Source organism: Pinus tabuliformis, chromosome 3_1 (assembly GCF_031772625.1).
Source record: "Pinus tabuliformis cultivar Carrire ecotype Pingquan chromosome 3_1, CPIR1, whole genome shotgun sequence".
Lineage (NCBI taxonomy): Eukaryota > Viridiplantae > Streptophyta > Pinopsida > Pinales > Pinaceae > Pinus > Pinus tabuliformis.
The window spans coordinates 146759640-146773725 of NC_142301.1; positions in this window are offsets into that span (position 1 = coordinate 146759640).

Genomic DNA, 14086 nt, shown 5'->3' on the forward strand with positions numbered 1-14086 from the left:
TTGGTTTTGGACAATCCTGGGGGAGCAAACAGGTTTAACAATACAAAGCATATATCAGCATACCATGGAGATTGCAAAAAGGTTTCACTGATCTGTGGAGTCGCCAGCTCCTGTTCATTGTCCAATTGGTTAATGTCTAAGGCTTGAAAGTTTGTTTCGGACATCAGTTTGGCTAAACCTTGTCCCTTTATGAGCTTGGTTGGTTTTATTTCTATGTCATACTCAAGGATGTTAGTAATCCACTTGCCTATTTTGCCTTCTAACCCCTCTTGGGTTAATATGTCTTTTACAACAACATTTGGGACATAGGCAATCACATGTGAATATAAAATGTAAACTCGGAAATCTTTGATTGCTTTAACAAGGGCATAGGCCTGCTTCTCCATGATTTGGTACTTTAAAGGGGCATCTCTTAAGGCTCAGCTGAAAAATGCAATTGGCTTTTCAACTCCTTGATCATCCTTTTGCAAAAGGACAGCAGCTATGGTGTGCTTAGATGCAAATGAGAATATGATGAAGTCCCTATCAAATTGAGGACTTGTGAGGACGGGGGCTTGGGTTAAGGCAGCTTTGATACTCTCAAAGGCTTTCTTGGTTTCAAGAGACCATTTTATCTTGGCATCCTTTTTTAACATGTTGCTTAACAGTCTTATCAGCTCGGCTAGATTCACGATAAATATCCTTAGGAAATTGATCTTTCCAAGGAATGCTTGCAATTCTTTTATGTTTCTGGGATATGGGATTTGTAAAATGGCTTGGATCCTTTCTGGATCTATTCTAATACCATCTTTTGAGATGATATGGCCAAGTAGTTTGCCTTCTTCAAGGCCAAAGAGAGACTTCTTAGGGTTTAAGGAAATGCCATATTTCCTACATGTCATGAATATTTGCCTCAAATGTTTTAGGTGCTCTTGATCAGATTTGGAGAAAGGGGTTAAGTCATCGAGGTAGACAACTAGGAAATCATGTATTTCCTTGGCAAATGCAATATCCATTGCCCTTTGAAAGGTAGCACCAGTGTTTTTAAGTTCGAAAGGCATCTTCACATACTTAAATGTTCCCCACGGTGTGGTAAAGGCTGTCTTGTCTTGGTCATCCGGGTGAACCAGTATTTGATTGAAACCTGAAAAGCCATCAAGCAGTGAAATTCTTGATGACCCCACTACTCTTTGTAGAATGTGATCCATTTTTGGCAATGGGTAGTGGTCTTTTAGGGATACTTGGTTTAAATTTCTTAGGTCTACACATAGCCTAATCTCACCTATCTTTTTTCTTGTGGGAACAAGATTGGATACCCATTCAGAGAATCTGATGGGTGCTATGATACCTGCTTCAAACATTCTTTTCACTTCCTTTTCAATCAAAGGAAGGAGCACAGGATTGATTCTTCTAAGTTTTTGTTTGAAGGGCTTTTGGTTTGGTTTTAAGGGAATGGTGTGTTGGATCACTGAGGTGTCATAGGACTTCAAGTCCTCATAACTCCAAGCAAATACATCTTGGAATTCTTTGAACAAATCAACATATTTGGGCTTTTGATCGGGTGGAAAAGATTGAGATAGTTTGATCATTTTAGGCTTCTCTATTGTCCCAATGTTGTGTTATTCTATAGCAGCATTTAAGGGTTGCATTTTTGGTTTTTTGGGCACATCATTTGCATCAAACATATCTTCTAACGGAGTGAGGCCAGCAGGGAGAAATTTATCTTTTAGATCAACGATCTCGGCCTCTGTTTCGGCTATTTCCTCCAAATGCATTTGTTTAAGCTCTTTTATGTTTGAATTGTCAAAAACAGTTGGATTTAGCATTTGTTTGGCTGTTACAGCTGTTACAACCTGCTGATTTTCATTTGTTTGCTGTTGTTCATCTGTCATAGCATCCATGTCAATGTTAATATTTGAAAACTCATGCTCAAGAGTGAGGAAATTGTTAATCTGGGCATCATTTTCAAACAGTTGCCAATCTTTAACATTATTTGGGATAGCAGGTCTATGTTTTATCTCGGCAGTAAAATGGTGATTTGGCTCAAAGGGAAGCTTGCATGTACTAGCAAAAGTGGCTAGGCTGTGTGCATGAATGTTATGATTTCTTGAAATCTTGGCAAGCTTGGATTCAGTGAATGCATTGAGTATGTTAGTGGCAGAATTCCTATAGGCCCTCATTTTATTGTCATTGGTAACAAAGTTGCCTTTCATTTGTTGTATGATTAAATCAGAGTCACCTAGAATGGACACTTTTGCAGCTCCTAGAGCTTTGAGCAGTTTAAGGCCTAAAAGGAGAGCCTCATACTCTGCCATGTTATTGGTGCATTTGAAATTCAATCTGTAGGCATGGCCTTCTGCATGATTATTATGTGTATTGTGAATCCATACACCTGCCCCTGCTCCTAACTTGTTGACAGAGCCATCAAACTCTAAGTACCATGTGATTTCTTGCTTGTGGTTAGTATCAAGAGTTTCAGTCATTCTTGCAGTTGGCAGATTTGAATTTTCTATTTGGGGAGGTTCTTCTTGTATGCTGGTTGCCTTGATTGTTTTGATAGTTTCAGCAGTATGGGCAACCGATTCTTCATTGATGTGTGTGTCCAGTTCTAAAGCCAACGGCTTGTCATCAGTGGGAGGACTTGTTTCATCATTAAATAAAATAAAAGAATCCATATCAAAATGGATTGAGTGAATAGGAAAATTTTGGGGCTTATCCTCACTAGTTACCACATACTTCATCAATGTTTCTCTATATAGTCTCTTTGGTTGCCCAAAGACAGATATAGTGGCATAAGAGAGGTCTAATTGGAGGGATCCTTGGAGTTTTGCTCCCCAAGATCTTGACAATAGCATGCCATACTTTGGTGGAATGTCAGCAACCACCACATCCATGAGGATTGTCTTGTTGGGATATTGGACTAAGGAGACACACAAGTCTTTGATGAGGCCTAAACACTTGACTTGACTTGAGTCAAAGGAGAATAGATCTTTGTATGGCCTAGTGACATCAAGGTTTAGCTTCTCCATTACAGCTTTGGGCATAAGATTGTGTGAGGCACCTGAGTCAAACATAGCATTGTGCAAGACTTTGTCATGTATGTGCAAACTGACATAAAAGGGTAGAACAGATCCATATGTTGATTTTCCATTAACTTCTGGACCGAACAGCAGTTCAGGGGTATCATCTAGAACATTCACATCATCCTTGACCTCTGGCATTTGAAGTGATCTTTGAATTTGTTGCCTATACACATCATGTTTGGCAAGTTCCGAGAGAGGGACAGATATCTTCAATTTACCTATTTCTTCCTCTAAATCAAATGATTTTTCAGATTGGGTTTTAGTATTGTGAGAGGCAGGCTTCCCTTTTTCCATTGGAGTATCAGCAATTTGGTCTTGTTTATCAGCGTTATGGGAAGTGATTTCTTGTGGTTTTTCAGTTTTAGGAGGGCTTTTTGGAACGTTGTTCGAGTTCTCTTTCGAGGAAGAAGGTGGCAGAGGCTGATCATTAGAGGACTGCATGTCTGTGACATCCTCTATGGTGACATCCTTTGGATTAGGGACTGTTTTATCAGCAGTTTCTATGAGGGCAACCTTTTCTTTGATCTTCTTTGGCTGCTTGGTATCATTTGGTTTAACCTTTCCAAGCACATCTATGGTTCTTGTCCTTAGATTATACTGTTTGTGGACCTCATAAACAACTGAATCATAACCCTGTTTAAAGTCAAAAGACTCACCAGACTTAGTTTGAAATTGATTAAAGTCATGCTCATCTTGGTCTGCTTGGGTTAGGAAAATTTGTTGCTCAGCCTTCAACTCCACTAAGTTCATGTGAGTGTCCTCTGTGGGCTCACTAGATGTAGATGCTTCAGCATAATTTTCATGAAAAGGGGGCCTTACATCATGGTCTGGGCTAGACCTACCAGCATTTATGTTCTGAGTTTTCCTGAAATTTGGGTTCCTTATGGTATTAGGTTGTTGTCCATCCCATGATGATTTCCTCTCAACACTCTCTACTCTGTCTCCCAGCCTGTGCATGCCACTGATAATAGCATCCAGCTTTTGATCTAAGGCTGAGGGTTCCTCTTTAAAGGTGGTTCTTCTCTCGGTTCTAGCTCTGTTTCTTTTGGCAATTAGATTTGCCTCTACGCTAACAGCAACATTTTACATGTCTGCAAGGGTTTGAGGGGCTCTTTCCCTTAACTGATACGCCATGTCAGTATCAAAACCATTAGGGAATTTATACAAAGCAAGATCAGGTGGAGGTCTTAAGTTCTGTGGTATTGCATTATAAACATTATTAAATCTTGCACAATAGTCCAAGACAGACTCTTGAGGGCCTCTTTTAATGGTGTCATATTCAGATAATATGTGCAAGGGGTCTTTCTTGTTCTCCCATCTGTTGATAAATCACTGGTATAAGGCTTCTAGGTCTGCTATGGAATTGGCTGTGAGTGCTCTAAACCAAGTCCTGACATCATCTATCAAACTTTGGACAAAAATCTTCATTCTCATGCTATCATCATCTATCTCATAGTTCTCAAAATAGTCTTGCATCTTCTTGCTATGCTGAAGGGCTGTGCAAGGACCAGTTCCATCAAAATATGTGATTTTAGTTTGATAATCCTGGGGCATAGCCCCAGGATTTGCAGGTAATTGCAGGGGTGCATATCTATTGGCCATGTTTACAGGGATAAGTGGAACAACAGGAACAACCAGAATAGTTGTAACAACAGTGGTGGTAGTGGAAGTATGTGCAGTAAATGGAGGTGTGGAAGGAGTGCTTTGAGAGGTGGATGATGAGCAAGGGGAAGTAGGGGTTGAACAAAATAAAACTTTGACAGGGGTTGGAACATAGCTTGGCTGAACTGTTTCAGGACTAGAATCAGCAAAATCTTCTATTCGCTCTAGCTTCCTGAGGTTCCTTGGGATTAAATTGGGATTTTCAAAAGCAGCTGGGGGATTTGGGTTTGGATTTGACCTTGTATAACGTGAGTTCCTTTTGGGAGCCAGATTCTGAACTTGTTTTGGTATTTTCTGTGAACGTTTTTAGAATTAGCAAGGAACCAATCAAATTTTTGAAATAGCTATCTACAGCTTAAAACTAGCATGAAGATTGACTGAAGCAGCTTTTATTTACTCCTGTAAATGCAAAGCAAGAACAGTTTCAAAGGCTCCTTGGCTGAAATTCAGGCTTCATCTATAGATTTAAGGAATATACAGCAATTGGAAAATTCATTGTCCCCAGCGGAGTTGCCATTATGTTATCACTCAGGTTGTCCCTTGGCTCCTTAAGGGATACGACCGAGGTAACCACAAACCAATCTTTGGACTGCAGGTCCTAGCCTACCTGCAATCAGAGAGGGCTCTCTCTTTATGATTTAGCTTTGTTGATGATGATTTTAGGCTAGTTATTGAGTTCAAGGGGTTTTGTTTAAGTTTTGGTGGGAAGGATGATGCTTTCAAGTAGAGAGGTAGGTATAGTATGAGAGTTTCAAACCATTGGGCATGGAGTCAAGGATTAGGACTACTGGTGCGTTTTCTTGGTCACAAGAGGAATATGGAGCAAGACAGCTACACATGAAACAACTTTCAAGCTAAATGGAGATGGATTGAAGGCTAAGGAATGAGAGGCAATTAAGAATCTCTCTTTCAGCTTAACAGAGGGAAGGTGAATGAGCTCTATCTAGGAGCAGTAAAGAATTCCTAGATAACTGTCAAACATGAGTGAATTAGGGTAAATATGAGCCAAAGGGAATTCATATTTATTACCAATTCAGATGAAAACATAAAGAAATAGCAGAAATTGAGCATAGAGTGCAGCCGAGCAAGTTCTAAGCTAATCTTTCTTTCTGCTATTTAGATGGTGATACATGTATAATATGAGCATATATCAATGAAAACAGAGGTAAGAGGCACTTATTGAGTCATGTTGCAGCACAAGAATTCCACATTCAATTCTTCAAAACATTAATACACAGCACACAGTCCATCCTCCAAGCTTTCAACAGTCTTTGATTAAGGAAAATATCAAGTATACAGAGCGAGTCTCTCTTGGAGCTATACAACCAACCAACCCTTAATACATAGCTGAGGGTGGTATTTATAAGCAAAATATCTACAAAACAGATCATAAAAGATCTATGAAAATAACTGTGATTAACCTAAAATCTATTTTAAATAAATGCAACAAATATCTATCTAATGTGCTGGGGGCAACCACCTCAAAAATGAGCTGAAATCTGTCCTGGTGGCTATGTGCTGTTCATTTAGCCATAACTGCACATTGGTCTCTGATCCATTGCTGTTCGGTGGCTTTAAATGCTTTAACTGTGATCGGAGAGCCTTGATGGGCTTTCACCGCTTTCTTTGACTTTGTTGGAGGCCACTCAATGTTCACCTGCTTTGGGAAATAAAGATTTCCATAAAAACACTAATTGATAGTCTTCGCCACTTCCTCTGATACACTTTCACTGAACCTGAGCTCTTTAATGTCTTCTGAATGCCTTAAACTGTCCCATCGACATTTTATGGCTACTGTTCGGCCCTCTGTTGCCTTTAGAACTATCTTTGCCCCTTTTCTGAACCTATGTGAAGAAATTCCTGTGATTTTGCGAATTTCGGGCCCTGCTGGTAGCTGCGCCATGAGAGGGCTTCCATTTTGGCCTATTACCGCGCATCAAAAACTGCCTCAGTTTTTCATTCCGGGCATCCGTTGGTGCAGATTTCGCGCTTCGCGCCCTTTTTGACGATGACGTCAGCGGTGAGTCCCAGTATGGCAGTGACATGGCAGGGTGACGTCAGCAATATGGCTGGGTGATGTGGCGGTACGGTAGGGGTGATGACGTGGCAGTACGATGGCAGCGACGTGGCAAGGACATGGTGGCAGGAGGCCGACGCAGGATGATGACGTCATGATGAGGTGGTGCTGACGTAGGAGGGCGGAAGGCGGTATCCGGTTTTCTCCCACACCGCTTTTCCGCTCAGGCGGTATTGGGGCAGAGGCCTCCGAACACATCAGGAGGCTGACACGTGGTGGGGGTACGACGAGGAAACCGCCCATTCCCCGGACGTTAAACTCAGGCAGATCAGGGAGTAGGAATTACCGCCCATTGTTGATCTCGGGCGCTGGGCATCGGACGGCTGGCGGTAAAGGTGAGGTGATAGGGGGTTAGGGACGGGACCCACCAGACATATTTAAATAAAAACGCGATGAGGGGGTCAAAAAAACTTGGTTAATGTGGGTCGTGGGTTAATTTTAATGTTTAACCAAAACTATTAAACATTAGACATTGGGGAAATGACTGCGGAGGTAGAATTATAAGGTTTTGAGGATAAAAGGGTGGGTATAGGTTATTAGCCTAACCAGAGGTTAGTCCAATCCCAGGGTTATGAAACAGATGGGTTCATAATAGTCCCAGGTGGACTATTATATCCCAGAACTGTATGTACATAGCTATAGTGCTATAGGGGGGATATGTAATATTTTTGGGATTTTATATAGTTTTTTGTATAATAGGGGATAAGGAAATGATCTAGGGAGCTAGATAGTAGAGTTAGGAGTTAATATGAATTTTTGAGGTGAAGTGTAGGGGGGAGGCTAAGTTTGTGAGCTGAAACTTAGACATTGGAAGTGAATGAACTGTGGAGACATGATTTTTACACACAAACAATGTGGCTTCTTTTCATTGAGAAAGTAAAAGCTTGACTTGGTGCTTTACAAAAATTGAAGTGATAACAGGACTAGTTGGGCAGATCCCAAGGTCCTCAAGGGGATGTTAGTAAGTGATTTGGGAAATGAGAAGAAGGGGGAGTTAGACATGCCTCGCTTGAGCTCCTCCAAATGAAAAACTGCATCATAACTGTGATCTGAAAAGATATAACACTTGAAAACATGAAATGGATCACACAGCTTGATTCTGCAACCACAAAACTACTTACCCAGCCTACTTACCTAACATTTTTTCTTCTTTTTGCATGGGTGCACTTGGACTTGCAGACCCTGATTATCCTTTTTTTCTTTTTGCTGTCCTCATATCTAAATCTACACTTATTTCTTCCAAGGGCCCAGATTAAGCAGTTGGGCTCCTTTGTTTCTCTACCTATCTACAAATCTGCCAAGATTAAACTGTTTGGATAGATTTTCATTCTCTACATTCTAAAACAAGAAATTGAAACCTAGGGAAGCCAAGATTAAGCTGTTTGGCCTTCCCTTAACAGAAAATTCTTCAAAAATGGTTAACTCATCGAAATTTGGAATACATCAGTGGCATTTAGACTAGCACACTTTTAGGGCCTCTTCTTTGGCCTCTTTTGGAAATATGGAGCATTGCAGTATGCAAAGTATGACATATTTGGCATGTAAAAATGTCAATCATGAAAGATGAACACCTGTTGCAACAGGAGGCTAACAAAAAGTGTCAGCCAAGATACCAAAGGACCTGGAGGCCACGAAGAGTGCGCTCTAGACCCAACTTCTTCCAAATGAGATAAGGGTTGACGGTCTGCCACTGGGATGGGTACTGAATATAAAATTTGAAGACTAGGACCTCGCGAATAGTGAGAAGTTCCCCCAGTTTTCCACAGAGAAATTACTGCAACAGAAATGGTTGCGCGGTGTGGAGAAGGCTGGGTTACTCCATCTGTGATGGATACCCCACTGCCACTGCACGCCCATCACAATTTTTGTCATCCAGAAGCTACTGTGTCTAGTACATGATGGGTATCTTTGGCTGGAGGAGCTGATTCCCATCACGACTAACTTAATTCACCGAATTTCACGACTGCCCATTAAAGGAAGCAATCCTGCAGACATTGCAGGAAAGAGCAGTGACTTGGGCCTCGTAGAAGCTATGAAGGCCAAATATAAGCTAGAGAAGAGGAAGCGAGGGTATGTAATAGTAGGCATCAAGGACCAAAGGGTGCGCATCATCACCCAGCTGTTGGCCAGCAAGCTCATGAGGAAATGCCACGTAGATGAAGTGCCAACATCTGTAATTGCGTTGGTGGAGTAGTGTGCAGAAGGGGTCCAGTTCAACTGGGCACAGTTTCTTTGGGATGAATTTTTGATGAATTGTAGGGAGGACTAGGACCAGGGAAAGACCTTCCACTATGCATGGTTGCTCTTATCCATCCTGTTGGTTGCCAGGGAGCTACCATCAGACAGCTAGTTTCCCACCATTGAGAGGAACCTACCTGAGGACATGAGGTACACCTCACTCTGGGCAACCAAAGACGTGACGAGGATTCGAGAGATAAAAGTGTTTTGGGTATTTGTAGAGGTGACCTTACAAACATGGATCAACTACAGGCCGCGCTTGTCCCTGACAGTATATAACAGTTTACAAAGCACGACAGAATTCAAGGCGGATATGCATAACCTGTATATCCGGGCGTGCAAGGATCCAACCCAAGAGTGGGTAAAGCTATCGTTCATTGCCACAGACGATGCAATCTTCAAAGTAATGGCATCATGGTATCTGGAGTGGTGCGCCATGAGCTTGGTGGAACTGGAAAAGATCGCAGCACAGCAGAGGAAGAGGGAGACCAAGCTGCACATCGTGAAGCTGGCAGAGAGAAAGCATCAGGAACAGGACGCGGCACGTAGGGGAAGATGGCTGAGGCAACAAAAAGAGAGCAGATGGTACAAACCACAACTGCGCCCACTGAGGAGATCGAGGAAGGTCAGGAAATGTCCACAAAGTAGGACATATAGGGGGAGGTAGAGACACAGGAATGCATAGACCTTACAACAAAAGTGACCCAACTCAAGAGGCCATGCGACCAAGAGCAGCCACCCGCATGCAAAAAGACAAAGACAACAAAGACTGTGGAGGGAGACCTTGTGGAAAGTAGCAAACCGATTCGCGATGTCACTAAGGATGCTCTGGAAGAATTGATGATGGAGTAGACAACTGTGTTGGGGGTGCTCAAAGAGTAGTTGCAGGCATTACAGGTGTGAACCCCAGGAGTGATGACACTACATCTTGCGGACGATATAGCCAAAGTTGAGCAGATGGTGCGTGCATGCACAACGAACACCTTGATGTTACCAGAAGGCGTTGTCTTCGCAGAAGCTGAAGGTGACATGAGGGGCTGGGGATTTAATTTGGTCGCCCTTCCCAGAGAAACCCTCTATCAGCTGTAGGATAGGATAACTGGTGAGCTTCGCGCCAGGGAGGGCCGCGCTCTCCAAGTCTTGAGTGAGCAAAAGGTAAACTTAGAACAGCTCAGCCTGTAGCATGACAATCCGGTCGCCCTGATCTGAAAATGGGGCTCTTAGGCTTCTTGTGTAACTTACAAGAACCTCTCCCACTTCCAAAGCTTTAAATTTTCCCAAGTCTTAATGATTAACCAATGTGGAATTAAGAAATGCTTGAAAATATGGGTGTATGCTTGTATTTGTTTTCAGTTTATTATTTACTTTAAAATCTGTTGTTTGTGCTAATATGGGAATATACTTAAACTGATATAGAAATGCACATAACAGTAGTTAAAGCAGCAGTAAAAACAAACACATAAGGCAACAATATAATATGGAGTTCACCCTGATATCTTGGGCTACATCTCCTTGAGCTCTAATCAACTCGATTAGGCTCTCTGGGATTATGGCTTCAATTCTTTTACAAGTGCTACACTTAACTCCAATGTTTTATACATGAACATTAGGCTCAGAATACCATCTTATCCCTTGGCTCTTGGAGCTCTTCGGTTTTTCAGCTCTGGCTCTTAGCTCTGGCTCTAGCTCTTTGCTCTGGCTGTGGCTCTGACTCTAGCTTTGGCTTTGTGGCTTGAGCTCTGGTTCTAGCTCTCAGCTCTCGCTTCTGGCACTTGCTTTGGCTATTTTCTCTGGCTCTCTAAGCTCTTTCTCTTGGCCTTTGCATGCCTCTATGAATTGCTTGACCTCCAAGCAATTCCAACAACAATATGCTGCTGTTAGTTGAGCTCTCCACCTCCGTGGCTCTGCCTCCAACCTCTGGTGGCTCTGCCTATTACAGTGAGCTCGGCTCTGGTTCTTTTACTTCCAGGTCTGGTTACTACTTCCTTCTCCTTTTTCTCCCTTTTTCTGCCCCCTTTTACTCTCTGTCTGTTCGTGGCTTAATGCTGATCCATCTCATGACTGTTCAATTCCTCTCCTGACTCTTCGGCTTGCCTACCTCTGTCTGCTGGAGTTCCCTCCTCTGCATCATCATCACTATAACATTGCACAGAGAGGTGGCCACTTGTCTCCCTACGAGCTAAGCCAGCTCTTCCTGAAATGGTTCGTCACTTAGGTTACTCCATGAAATGATTCATCTGCCAACTCAGTGGTCCAATCGGACTTCAACCTTTATGTGCCGAAGCTTATTTTCTCTGTCGAATCTGGTTTCCCATCAGGCACAGTCTCCACCATCAGATTTGGATCCCCCAGATCCTACAACATTCGCTCATTTCACACGGTTGACTTGCTCGACTGTTAGCGCATGATGAGCGGCAATTTTCTCTCTCCTCCACCTGCCACGCATCGAGCACTAAATGGGATCGCTAGGTTTCAGCCAAATCTGCTTACCGCCCAAGGGTACCTCCGATATACCACTAGTTTTGGAGCGTGGGACCCATCGTCTATTTTAGTGCTTTTCCCATGGTTTCTTGTCTTCCCTTGTGACCGAGCACTCGGGGCTTTTCCTTCTCGAGGGGTTTTGCTTAGCGATGTGTGATTAGAAACAGAAATAGCCTCAGAAACAACCTCCATTTTCTGATCTGAGCCCCTAGCTGCCATTTTTGCACCACACACAGTCCCCATGGGCCAATGGTCAATGTTCTTTGACTGAAGGTCCCCATTGCTCTGTGCTAGCTGCAAATTGTCGTTGTTCAGAGGTTATTTCTGATAGGCTTCAACATCCATAGGACTTTAAACTTCGGTATGAGTTTTTACAGAGTTCGGGTAGCTTTAAGAGAGTTTGAGGATCCAATTTCAGATCACACCTTCCCACTAAAAGAACTTTTGGTCCACCAAAAGACTGATATACTGATTTAAGCAGTAAATGAGAGTAACAACACCCTCTTATTTCATCCTCCCTACACTTGCCTTTGCATAGTGCCTCTGAACCAAAATCTCTAACCACTTCCCTTCTTGGATGGGTTGGTCGTCTCAGGAAGAACTATTTTCCTCCTTGACTTCATGCAGAACTTCTGCTGTGAAGTTTACAGAAGGTAGTTTGAACTTCTTTGCCTTGATCCTTGATCCAAGGTGGCTCAAACAAATGTGAAGTACATCTACTCCACAAAACTTTCATTTGTACGTGTTTGAAACGCTGCCAACAACAACTATTAACAATAGCATGCATACAGACAACAACTGCATGGGCTAACTCCTGCTTCAACAAAGAAACATATTTCACATCTTGTGAACCCTTCCATGTCTTATATCTGCATACAAATGATTAGCTAGATAATCAAGCCAATAAAACATGCCTTTACAACAAATGACCCTTCAAGTCAAGCATGTAGGAAAAAGACCTTTAGGACTCTTTTCTAAAATATGAAACACTTCATCCTCATCTCCATTTTAGAGACCAAGTTAACTTCTCCCAAGCCAACATGGTATCAAATGCATGTCAAAGCAATCAACCCTTCATGTTAATTACGCATACATGTTCAAAACAAGGAAATCATCAGCATCCCTATGTACGTGCACATCATTCTCATGCATGCATTTCATCCTTCAACTTTCGCTTAAGCACACTGTACTTTCGAAGCTGAAATGAACATATTGTTTCAGCAATAAAGTGAGTTTCCACAACTCAACTTCTTTCTATTTACCATTGGTAAGATCCTGCAACTTGCATTATTCCAAAAATAAATGCAAATAGATGCATCAAAGGACATGTTGTCTTAATTGGATAAGAATTCTAACCATTTCTTACCAATCCATTTCAAAGGTACCTCCTTTGTCTGCACATCAACATCAATATGTGAATCATCCTGAACCACATCAATTGTGGGATCTTTATTTCCATCCTTGCCATTTTCTTTTTCCACCTTCTCCTTTAGCTTTGGTGGAAGCAGTGTTGGATTCAAAGTCCAACACCTTTCAGTAATATTCCCTTGCTTATGGCAGTAAGTGCAACACATGTGCATCCTTTTAATGCATGATTGCCCTTGTCTTGTGGACCTTTGGCTGCTTGCTTCTTTTCCTTCAAAAGTTTCCTGTATGTGGCCATCCTCTTCCAACATTTAGAAACATAATGGTTATCCAAACCACAAAAGGAACATGCAATTATTTTTCCATGCTTTACAAAATCAAAATGAATGTGTTTTGAACCAGATTTATACCTACCTCTTTCACCTTTATTTCCTTCATGAGGAGGTGAAACAAATGAAGAAGTAGCTCCCTTTGGAACACTATCACTTTCTTCAAGGCTATCAGAGTTTCCACAACCCTCTAGTTCAAGTGTGTGCTTTTGAACACCTGCATCATGCAATTGATGTTTTAAGCTATTGCATTCCTCCAGAATACAATCCTCACACTTCTGAGGTAGAGGACCTGCAATGAAACTCCTTTTAGGAACTGTTTCAATGGACTTCATGGCAGCTTTGGAACTCTCTCCATAAGACTGTCCATAGCCAAGACCCAAGTACTTAGGCCTTTCCTCAATCATTATTGGCTCAACAATACCTTGTGCATGTTTTCCCAATCCTTTTCCTTCATAGACCATCTTGGAAATTAGCTTGGAACCTATGCTTATGGTATGTTTTTCAAAAGAACCAAATAAAGCATTCTTAGAAGAATTTGAAGAGAAATAGGAATGATTTACCTCTTCTTCAAGCTGATACTTGGCCAAGGCTTCTTTTGCAACAAAGAGTTGTGACTCCAACTCATGCATCCTTCTCAGGTTCATATTTGCAATATGAAGTTGCCTCTCGATTTCCTGCAATTTTCCAATAAGCATTTGCTTCTCTTCCTCCACGGAATTCAACTGCTCTCTAAGTATGTTGCTCTTCCTTCCATCCTCATACATTTCTCTCACCATATCTGTCATGGTGGACAAGTCTTGCTTCATGTATCCATTAAAGGAACTTTGGGAGCAAGAAGAATTTGAGAACTCACTTGTAGAAGTTGTCAT